We start from the raw sequence: 12,060 nt of genomic DNA, 5'->3' as shown, positions 1-12,060 counted from the left end.
ACGGCCATGTTTTATCCAAATGAAGCCATTTTGCACTATTTGAATGGCCTTGAAATTTGATGTTGAATTTTGTTGCCATCTATTATCGTTGTTACGGCCATGTTTCATCCAAATGAAGCCATATTGCACTATTTGAATGGCCTTGAAATTTGATGTTGAGTTTTGTTGCCATCTATTATCGTTGTTACGGCCATGTTTCATCCAAATGAAGCCATATTGCACTATTTGCATGTACTTAAAATTTGATGTTGAGTTTTGTTGCCATCTATTATCGTTGTTACGGCCATGTTTCATCCAAATGAAGCCATCTTGCACTATTTGAATGGCCTTGAAATTTGATGTTGAGTTTTTTTGCCATCTATTATCGTTATTACGGCCATGTTTTATCCAAATGAAGCCATTTTGCACTATTTGAATGGCCTTGAAATTTGATGTTGAATTTTGTTGCCATCTATTATCGTTGTTACGGCCATGTTTCATCCAAATAAAGGCATGTTGCACTATTTCAATGTCCTTGAAATTTGATGTTGAATTTTGTTGCCATCTATTATCGTTGTTACGGCCATGTTTCATCCAAATGAAGCCATTTTGCACTATTTGAATGGCCTTGAAATTTGATGTTGAGTTTGTTGCCATCTATTATCGTTGTTACGGCCATGTTTCATCCAAATGAAGCCATCTTGCACTAATTCAATGGCCTTGAAATTTGATGTTGAGTTTTTTTGCCATCTATTATCGTTGTTACGGCCATGTTTCATCCAAATGAAGCCATCTTGCACTAGTTGAATGGCCTTGAAATTTGATGTTGAGTTTTGTTGCCATCTATTATCGTTGTTACAACCATGTTTTATCCAAATAAAGCCATCTTGCACTATTTGAATGGCCTTGAAATTTGATGTTGAGTTTTTTTGCCATCTATTATCGTTGTTACGGCCATGTTTCATCCAAATGAAGCCATATTGTACAATTTGAATGGCCTTGAAATTTGATGTTGAATTTTGTTGCCATCTATTATCGTTGTTACGGCCATGTTTCATCCAAATGAAGCCATATTGCACTAATTCAATGGCCTTGAAATTTGATGTTGAATTTTGTGGCCATCTATTATCGTTGTTACGGCCATGTTTTATCCAAATGAAGCCATTTTGCACTATTTCAATGGCCTTGAAATTTGATGTTGAGTTTTTTTTGCCATCTATTATCCTTGTTACGGCCATGTTTCATCCAAATGAAGCCATCTTGCACTATTTGAATGGCCTTGAAATTTGATGTTGAGTTTTGTTACCATCTATTATCGTTGTTAACGTACTTAACAACATGCCCGTCATGGGTTCAAGCCCCAAATAGACCGTGCTCCCATACGTAGGACGGACTATCCTGCTATGGTAACAATAAGTCACTGAAAGCCAAGCTCACTTCACTAGTGGGTACTTGGCAGGCCCTTGACCGACAGTGGTTGTTGTGCCAAAGAAAAAAGAAAAAAATATCGTTGTTACGGCCATGTTACATCCAAATAAAGGCATCTTGCACTAATTCAATGGCCTTGAAATTTGATGTTGAATTTTGTTGCCATCTATTATCGTTGTTACGGCCATGTTTCATCCAAATGAAGCCATCTTGCACTATTTGAATGGCCTTGAAATTTGATGTTGAGTTTTGTTGCCATCTATTATCGTTGTTACGGCCATGTTTCATCCAAATGAAGCCATCTTGCACTATTTGAATGGCCTTGAAATTTGATGTTGAGTTTTTTTGCCATCTATTATCGTTGTTACGGCCATGTTTCATCCAAATGAAGCCATCTTGCACTATTTGCATGTACTTAACATTTAATGTTGAGTTTTTTTGCCATCTATTATCGTTGTTACGGCCATGTTTCATCCAAATGAAGCCATCTTGCACTATTTGAATGGCCTTGAAATTTGATGTTGAATTTTGTTGCCATCTATTATCGTTGTTACGGCCATGTTTCATCCAAATAAAGGCATCTTGCTCTAATTCAATGGCCTTGAAATTTGATGTTGGGTTTTGTTGCCATCTATTATCGTTGTTACGGCCATGTTTCATCCAAATGAAGCCATCTTGCACTATTTAAATGGCCTTGAAATTTGATGTTGAGTTTTGTTGCCATCTATTATCGTTGTTACGGCCATGTTTCATCCAAATGAAGCCATCTTACACTATTTCAATGGCCTTGAAATTTGATGTTGAATTTTGTTGCCATCTATTATCGTTGTTACGGCCATGTTTCATCCAAATGAAGCCATATTGCACTATTTGAATGGCCTTGAAATTTGATGTTGAATTTTGTTGCCATCTATTATCGTTGTTACGGCCATGTTTCATCCAAATGAAGCCATCTTGTACTATTTGAATGGCCTTGAAATTTGATGTTGAGTTTTTTTGCCATCTATTATCATTGTTAACGTACTTAACAACATGCCCGTCATGGGTTCAAGCCCTAAATAGACCGTGCTCCCACACGTAGGACTGACTATCCTGCTATGGTAACAATAAGTCACTGAAAGCCAAGCTCACTTCACTAGTGGGTACTTGGCAGGCCCTTGACCGACAGTGGTTGTTGTGCCAAAGAAAAAAAAATTATCGTTGTTACGGCCATGTTACATCCAAATGAAGCCATCTTGCACTAATTCAATGGCCTTGAAATTTGATGTTGAGTTTTTTTGCCATCTATTATCGTTGTTACGGCCATGTTTCATCCAAATGAAGCCATCTTGCACTATTTGAATGGCCTTGAAATTTGATGTTGAGTTTTGTTGCCATCTATTATCGTTGTTACGGCCATGTTTCATCCAAATGAAGCCATCTTGCACTATTTGAATGGCCTTGAAATTTGATGTTGAATTTTGTTGCCATCTATTATCGTTGTTACGGCCATGTTTCATCCAAATAAAGGCATCTTGCACTATTTGAATGGCCTTGAAATTTGATGTTGAGTTTTTTTGCCATCTATTATCGTTGTTACGGCCATGTTTCATCCAAATGAAGCCATCTTGCACTAATTCAATGGCCTTGAAATTTGATGTTGAGTTTTTTTGCCATCTATTATCCTTGTTACGGCCATGTTTCATCCAAATGAAGCCATCTTGCACTAGTTGAATGGCCTTGAAATTTGATGTTGAGTTTTGTTGCCATCTATTATCGTTGTTAACGTACTTAACAACATGTCCGTCATGGGTTCAAGCCCCAAATAGACCGTGCTCCCATACGTAGGACGGACTATCCTGCTATGGTAACAATAAGTCACTGAAAGCCAAGCTCACTTCACTAGTGGGTACTTGGCAGGCCCTTGACCGACAGTGGTTGTTGTGCCAAAGAAAAAAGAAAAAAATATCGTTGTTACGGCCATGTTACATCCAAATAAAGGCATCTTGCACTAATTCAATGGCCTTGAAATTTGATGTTGAATTTTGTTGCCATCTATTATCGTTGTTACGGCCATGTTTCATCCAAATGAAGCCATCTTGCACTATTTGAATGGCCTTGAAATTTGATGTTGAATTTTGTTGCCATCTATTATCGTTGTTACGGCCATGTTTCATCCAAATGAAGCCATCTTGCACTAATTCAATGGCCTTGAAATTTGATGTTGAGTTTTGTTGCCATCTATTATCGTTGTTACGGCCATGTTTCATCCAAATGAAGCCATCTTGCACTATTGGAATGGCCTTGAAATTTGATGTTGAATTTTGTTGCCATCTATTATCGTTGTTACGGCCATGTTTCATCCAAATAAAGGCATCTTGCTCTAATTCAATGGCCTTGAAATTTGATGTTGGGTTTTTTTGCCATCTATTATCGTTGTTACGGCCATGTTTCATCCAAATGAAGCCATCTTGCACTATTTAAATGGCCTTGAAATTTGATGTTGAGTTTTGTTGCCATCTATTATCGTTGTTACGGCCATGTTTCATCCAAATGAAGCCATCTTGCACTATTTGAATGGCCTTGAAATTTGATGTTGAATTTTGTTGCCATCTATTATCGTTGTTACGGCCATGTTTCATCCAAATGAAGCCATCTTGCACTATTTGAATGGCCTTGAAATTTGATGTTGAGTTTTTTTGCCATCTATTATCGTTGTTACGGCCATGTTTCATCCAAATGAAGCCATATTGCACTATTTGAATGGCCTTGAAATTTGATGTTGAGTTTTATTGCCATCTATTATCGTTGTTACGGCCATGTTTTATCCAAATGAAGCCATATTGCACTATTTGCATGTACTTAAAATTTAATGTTGAGTTTTTTTGCCATCTATTATCGTTGTTATGGCCATGTTTCATCCAAATGAAGCCATCTTGCACTATTTGAATGGCCTTGAAATTTGATGTTGAGTTTTTTTGCCATCTATTATCGTTGTTACGGCCATGTTTTATCCAAATGAAGCCATTTTGCACTATTTGAATGGCCTTGAAATTTGATGTTGAATTTTGTTGCCATCTATTATCCCTGTTACGGCCATGTTTCATCCAAATGAAGCCATCTTGCACTAGTTGAATGGCCTTGAAATTTGATGTTGAATTTTGTTGCCATCTATTATCGTTGTTTACGTACTTAACAACATGCCCGTCATGGGTTCAAGCCCCGAATAGACCGTGCTCCCATACGTAGGACTGACTATCCTGCTATGGTAACAATAAGTCACTGAAAGCCAAGCTCACTTCACTAGTGGGTACTTGGCAGGCCCTTGACCGACAGTGGTTGTTGTGCCAAAGAAAAAAAAATTATTGTTGTTACGGCCATGTTTCATCCAAATGAAGCCATTTTGCACTATTTGAATGGCCTTGAAATTTGATGTTGAATTTTGTTGCCATCTATTATCGTTGTTACGGCCATGTTACATCCAAATAAAGGCATCTTGCACTAATTCAATGGCCTTGAAATTTAATGCTGAATTTTGTTGCCATCTATTATCGTTGTTACGGCCATGTTACATCCAAATGAAGCCATCTTGCACTATTTGAATGGCCTTGAAATTTGATGTTGAATTTTGTTGCCATCTATTATCGTTGTTACGGCCATGTTTCATCCAAATGAAGCCATCTTGCACTAATTCAATGGCCTTGAAATTTGATGTTGAGTTTTTTTGCCATCTATTATCGTTGTTACGGCCATGTTTCATCCAAATGAAGCCATCTTGCACTATTTGAATGGCCTTGAAATTTGATGTTGAGTTTTTTTGCCATCTGTTATCGTTGTTACGGCCATGTTTCATCCAAATGAAGCCATATTGTACAATTTGAATGGCCTTGAAATTTGATGTTGAATTTTGTTGCCATCTATTATCGTTGTTACGGCCATGTTTCATCCAAATGAAGCCATATTGCACTAATTCAATGGCCTTGAAATTTGATGTTGAATTTTGTTGCCATCTATTATCGTTGTTACGGCCATGTTTTATCCAAATGAAGCCATTTTGAACTATTTCAATGGCCTTGAAATTTGATGTTGAGTTTTGTTGCCATCTATTATCGTTGTTACGGCCATGTTTCATCCAAATGAAGCCATCTTGCACTAGTTGAATGGCCTTGAATTTTGATGTTGAGTTTTGTTGCCATCTAATATCGTTGTTAACGTACTTAACAACATGCCCGTCATGGGTTCAAGCCCCAAATAGACCGTGCTCCCATACGTAGGACTGACTATCCTGCTATGGTAACAATAAGTCACTGAAAGCCAAGCTCACTTCACTAGTGGGTACTTGGCAGGCCCTTGACCGACAGTGGTTGTTGTGCCAAAGAAAAAAGAAAAAAATATCGTTGTTACGGCCATGTTACATCCAAATAAAGGCATCTTGCACTAATTCATTGGCCTTGAAATTTGATGTTGAATTTTGTTGCCATCTATTATCGTTGTTACGGCCATGTTTCATCCAAATGAAGCCATCTTGCACTATTTGAATGGCCTTGAAATTTGATGTTGAATTTTGTTGCCATCTATTATCGTTGTTACGGCCATGTTTCATCCAAATAAAGGCATCTTGCACTAATTCAATGGCCTTGAAATTTGATGTTGAATTTTGTTGCCATCTATTATCGTTGTTACGGCCATGTTTCATCCAAATGAAGCCATATTGCACTATTTGCATGTACTTAAAATTTGATGTTGAGTTTTGTTGCCATCTATTATCGTTGTTACGGCCATGTTTCATCCAAATGAAGCCATCTTGCACTATTTGAATGGCCTTGAAATTTGATGTTGAGTTTTGTTGCCATCTATTATCGTTGTTACGGCCATGTTTCATCCAAATGAAGCCATCTTGCACTATTTGAATGGCCTTGAAATTTGATGTTGAGTTTTGTTGCCATCTATTATCGTTGTTACGGCCATGTTATATCCAAATGAAGTCATATTGCACTATTTGAATGGCCTTGAAATTTGATGTTGAGTTTTGTTGCCATCTATTATCGTTGTTACGGCCATGTTTCATCCAAATGAAGCCATCTTGCACTATTTGAATGGCCTTGAAATTTGATGTTGAGTTTTGTTGCCATCTATTATCGTTGTTACGGCCATGTTTCATCCAAATGAAGCCATCTTGCACTATTTGCATGTACTTAACATTTAATGTTGAGTTTTTTTGCCATCTATTATCGTTGTTACGGCCATGTTTCATCCAAATGAAGCCATCTTGCACTATTTGAATGGCCTTGAAATTTGATGTTGAATTTTGTTGCCATCTATTATCGTTGTTACGGCCATGTTTCATCCAAATAAAGGCATCTTGCTCTAATTCAATGGCCTTGAAATTTGATGTTGGGTTTTTTTGCCATCTATTATCGTTGTTACGGCCATGTTTCATCCAAATGAAGCCATCTTGCACTATTTAAATGGCCTTGAAATTTGATGTTGAGTTTTGTTGCCATCTATTATCGTTGTTACGGCCATGTTTCATCCAAATGAAGCCATCTTGCACTATTTGAATGGCCTTGAAATTTGATGTTGAATTTTGTTGCCATCTATTATCGTTGTTACGGCCATGTTTCATCCAAATGAAGCCATATTGCACTATTTGAATGGCCTTGAAATTTGATGTTGAATTTTGTTGCCATCTATTATCGTTGTTACGGCCATGTTTCATCCAAATGAAGCCATCTTGCACTATTTGAATGGCCTTGAAATTTGATGTTGAGTTTTGTTGCCATCTATTATCGTTGTTACGGCCATGTTTCATCCAAATGAAGCCATCTTGCACTATTTGCATGTACTTAACATTTAATGTTGAGTTTTTTTGCCATCTATTATCGTTGTTAACGTACTTATCAACATGCCCGTCATGGGTTCAAGCCCTAAATAGACCGTGCTCCCACACGTAGGACTGACTCTCCTGCTATGGTAACAATAAGTCACTGAAAGCCAAGCTCACTTCACTAGTGGGTACTTGGCAGGCCCTTGACCGACAGTGGTTGTTGTGCCAAAGAAAAAAAAAATTATCGTTGTTACGGCCATGTTACATCCAAATGAAGGCATCTTGCACTAATTCATTGGCCTTGAAATTTGATGTTGAATTTTGTTGCCATCTATTATCGTTGTTACGGCCATGTTTCATCCAAATGAAGCCATCTTGCACTATTTGAATGGCCTTGAAATTTGATGTTGGGTTTTTTTGCCATCTATTATCGTTGTTACGGCCATGTTTCATCCAAATGAAGCCATCTTGCACTATTTGAATGGCCTTGAAATTTGATGTTGAATTTTGTTGCCATCTATTATCGTTGTTACGGCCATGTTTCATCCAAATAAAGGCATCTTGCACTATTTCAATGGCCTTGAAATTTGATGTTGAATTTTGTTGCCATCTATTATCGTTGTTACGGCCATGTTTTATCCAAATGAAGCCATATTGCACTATTTGAATGGCCTTGAAATTTGATGTTGAGTTTTGTTGCCATCTATTATCGTTGTTACGGCCATGTTTCATCCAAATGAAGCCATCTTGCACTATTTGAATGGCCTTGAAATTTGATGTTGGGTTTTTTTGCCATCTATTATCGTTGTTACGGCCATGTTTCATCCAAATGAAGCCATCTTGCACTATTTGAATGGCCTTGAAATTTGATGTTGAATTTTGTTGCCATCTATTATCGTTGTTACGGCCATGTTTCATCCAAATAAAGGCATCTTGCACTATTTCAATGGCCTTGAAATTTGATGTTGAATTTTGTTGCCATCTATTATCGTTGTTACGGCCATGTTTCATCCAAATGAAGCCATATTGCACTATTTGAATGGCCTTGAAATTTGATGTTGAGTTTTGTTGCCATCTATTATCGTTGTTACGGCCATGTTTCATCCAAATGAAGCCATATTGCACTATTTGCATGTACTTAAAATTTAATGTTGAGTTTTTTTGCCATCTATTATCGTTGTTACGGCCATGTTTCATCCAAATGAAGCCATCTTGCACTATTTGAATGGCCTTGAAATTTGATGTTGAGTTTTTTTGCCATCTATTATCGTTGTTACGGCCATGTTTTATCCAAATGAAGCCATTTTGCACTATTTGAATGGCCTTGAAATTTGATGTTGAGTTTTGTTGCCATCTATTATCGTTGTTACGGCCATGTTTCATCCAAATAAAGGCATCTTGCACTATTTCAATGTCCTTGAAATTTGATGTTGAATTTTGTTGCCATCTATTATCGTTGTTACGGCCATGTTTCATCCAAATGAAGCCATTTTGCACTATTTGAATGGCCTTGAAATTTGATGTTGAGTTTGTTGCTATCTATTATCCTTGTTACGGCCATGTTTCATCCAAATGAAGCCATCTTGCACTAGTTGAATGGCCTTGAAATTTGATGTTGAATTTTGTTGCCATCTATTATCGTTGTTAACGTACTTAACAACATGCCCGTCATGGGTTCAAGCCCCGAATAGACCGTGCTCCCATACGTAGGACTGACTATCCTGCTATGGTAACAATAAGTCACTGAAAGCCAAGCTCACTTCACTAGTGGGTACTTGGCAGGCCCTTGACCGACAGTGGTTGTTGTGCCAAAGAAAAAAAAATTATCGTTGTTACGGCCATGTTACATCCAAATGAAGGCATCTTGCACTAATTCATTGGCCTTGAAATTTGATGTTGAATTTTGTTGCCATCTATTATCGTTGTTACGGCCATGTTACATCTAACTGAAGCCATCTTGCACTATTTGAATGGCCTTGAAATTTGATGTTGAATTTTGTTGCCATCTATTATCGTTGTTACGGCCATGTTTCATCCAAATAAAGGCATCTTGCGCTATTTCAATGGCCTTGAAATTTGATGTTGAATTTTGTTGCCATCTATTATCGTTGTTACGGCCATGTTACATCCAAATGAAGCCATCTTGCACTAATTCAATGGCCTTGAAATTTGATGTTGAGTTTTTTTGCCATCTATTATCGTTGTTACGGCCATGTTTCATCCAAATGAAGCCATCTTGCACTATTTGAATGGCCTTGAAATTTGATGTTGAGTTTTTTTGCCATCTATTATCGTTGTTACGGCCATGTTTCATCCAAATGAAGCCATCTTGCACTATTTGAATGGCCTTGAAATTTGATGTTGAATTTTGTTGCCATCTATTATCGTTGTTACGGCCATGTTTCATCCAAATAAAGGCATCTTGCACTATTTGAATGGCCTTGAAATTTGATGTTGAGTTTTTTTGCCATCTATTATCGTTGTTACGGCCATGTTTCATCCAAATGAAGCCATCTTGCACTAATTCAATGGCCTTGAAATTTGATGTTGAGTTTTGTTGCCATCTATTATCCTTGTTACGGCCATGTTTCATCCAAATGAAGCCATCTTGCACTAGTTGAATGGCCTTGAAATTTGATGTTGAGTTTTGTTGCCATCTATTATCGTTGTTAACGTACTTAACAACATGTCCGTCATGGGTTCAAGCCCCAAATAGACCGTGCTCCCATACGTAGGACGGACTATCCTGCTATGGTAACAATAAGTCACTGAAAGCCAAGCTCACTTCACTAGTGGGTACTTGGCAGGCCCTTGACCGACAGTGGTTGTTGTGCCAAAGAAAAAAGAAAAAAATATCGTTGTTACGGCCATGTTACATCCAAATAAAGGCATCTTGCACTAATTCAATGGCCTTGAAATTTGATGTTGAATTTTGTTGCCATCTATTATCGTTGTTACGGCCATGTTTCATCCAAATGAAGCCATCTTGCACTATTTGAATGGCCTTGAAATTTGATGTTGAATTTTGTTGCCATCTATTATCGTTGTTACGGCCATGTTTCATCCAAATGAAGCCATCTTGCACTAATTCAATGGCCTTGAAATTTGATGTTGAGTTTTGTTGCCATCTATTATCGTTGTTACGGCCATGTTTCATCCAAATGAAGCCATCTTGCACTATTGGAATGGCCTTGAAATTTGATGTTGAATTTTGTTGCCATCTATTATCGTTGTTACGGCCATGTTTCATCCAAATAAAGGCATCTTGCTCTAATTCAATGGCCTTAAAATTTGATGTTGGGTTTTTTTGCCATCTATTATCGTTGTTACGGCCATGTTTCATCCAAATGAAGCCATCTTGCACTATTTAAATGGCCTTGAAATTTGATGTTGAGTTTTGTTGCCATCTATTATCGTTGTTACGGCCATGTTTCATCCAAATGAAGCCATCTTGCACTATTTGAATGGCCTTGAAATTTGATGTTGAATTTTGTTGCCATCTATTATCGTTGTTACGGCCATGTTTCATCCAAATGAAGCCATCTTGCACTATTTGAATGGCCTTGAAATTTGATGTTGAGTTTTTTTGCCATCTATTATCGTTGTTACGGCCATGTTTCATCCAAATGAAGCCATATTGCACTATTTGAATGGCCTTGAAATTTGATGTTGAGTTTTATTGCCATCTATTATCGTTGTTACGGCCATGTTTTATCCAAATGAAGCCATATTGCACTATTTGCATGTACTTAAAATTTAATGTTGAGTTTTTTTGCCATCTATTATCGTTGTTATGGCCATGTTTCATCCAAATGAAGCCATCTTGCACTATTTGAATGGCCTTGAAATTTGATGTTGAGTTTTTTTGCCATCTATTATCGTTGTTACGGCCATGTTTTATCCAAATGAAGCCATTTTGCACTATTTGAATGGCCTTGAAATTTGATGTTGAATTTTGTTGCCATCTATTATCCCTGTTACGGCCATGTTTCATCCAAATGAAGCCATCTTGCACTAGTTGAATGGCCTTGAAATTTGATGTTGAATTTTGTTGCCATCTATTATCGTTGTTTGCGTACTTAACAACATGCCCGTCATGGGTTCAAGCCCCGAATAGACCGTGCTCCCATACGTAGGACTGACTATCCTGCTATGGTAACAATAAGTCACTGAAAGCCAAGCTCACTTCACTAGTGGGTACTTGGCAGGCCCTTGACCGACAGTGGTTGTTGTGCCAAAGAAAAAAAAATTATTGTTGTTACGGCCATGTTTCATCCAAATGAAGCCATTTTGCACTATTTGAATGGCCTTGAAATTTGATGTTGAATTTTGTTGCCATCTATTATCGTTGTTACGGCCATGTTACATCCAAATAAAGGCATCTTGCACTAATTCAATGGCCTTGAAATTTAATGCTGAATTTTGTTGCCATCTATTATCGTTGTTACGGCCATGTTACATCCAAATGAAGCCATCTTGCACTATTTGAATGGCCTTGAAATTTGATGTTGAATTTTGTTGCCATCTATTATCGTTGTTACGGCCATGTTTCATCCAAATGAAGCCATTTTGCACTAATTCAATGGCCTTGAAATTTGATGTTGAGTTTTTTTGCCATCTATTATCGTTGTTACGGCCATGTTTCATCCAAATGAAGCCATCTTGCACTATTTGAATGGCCTTGAAATTTGATGTTGAGTTTTTTTGCCATCTGTTATCGTTGTTACGGCCATGTTACATCCAAATGAAGCCATATTGTACAATTTGAATGGCCTTGAAATTTGATGTTGAATTTTGTTGCCATCTATTATCGTTGTTACGGCCATGTTTCATCCAAATGAAGCCAT

The sequence above is a fragment of the Anopheles gambiae genome, unplaced genomic scaffold, assembly GCF_943734735.2.
Source record: "Anopheles gambiae unplaced genomic scaffold, idAnoGambNW_F1_1 scaffold_14, whole genome shotgun sequence".
In the NCBI taxonomy this organism is placed as follows: Eukaryota; Metazoa; Arthropoda; class Insecta; order Diptera; family Culicidae; genus Anopheles; species Anopheles gambiae.
The sequence above is the reverse complement of the archived record's forward strand: the minus strand, read 5'-3'. Positions refer to the sequence as shown.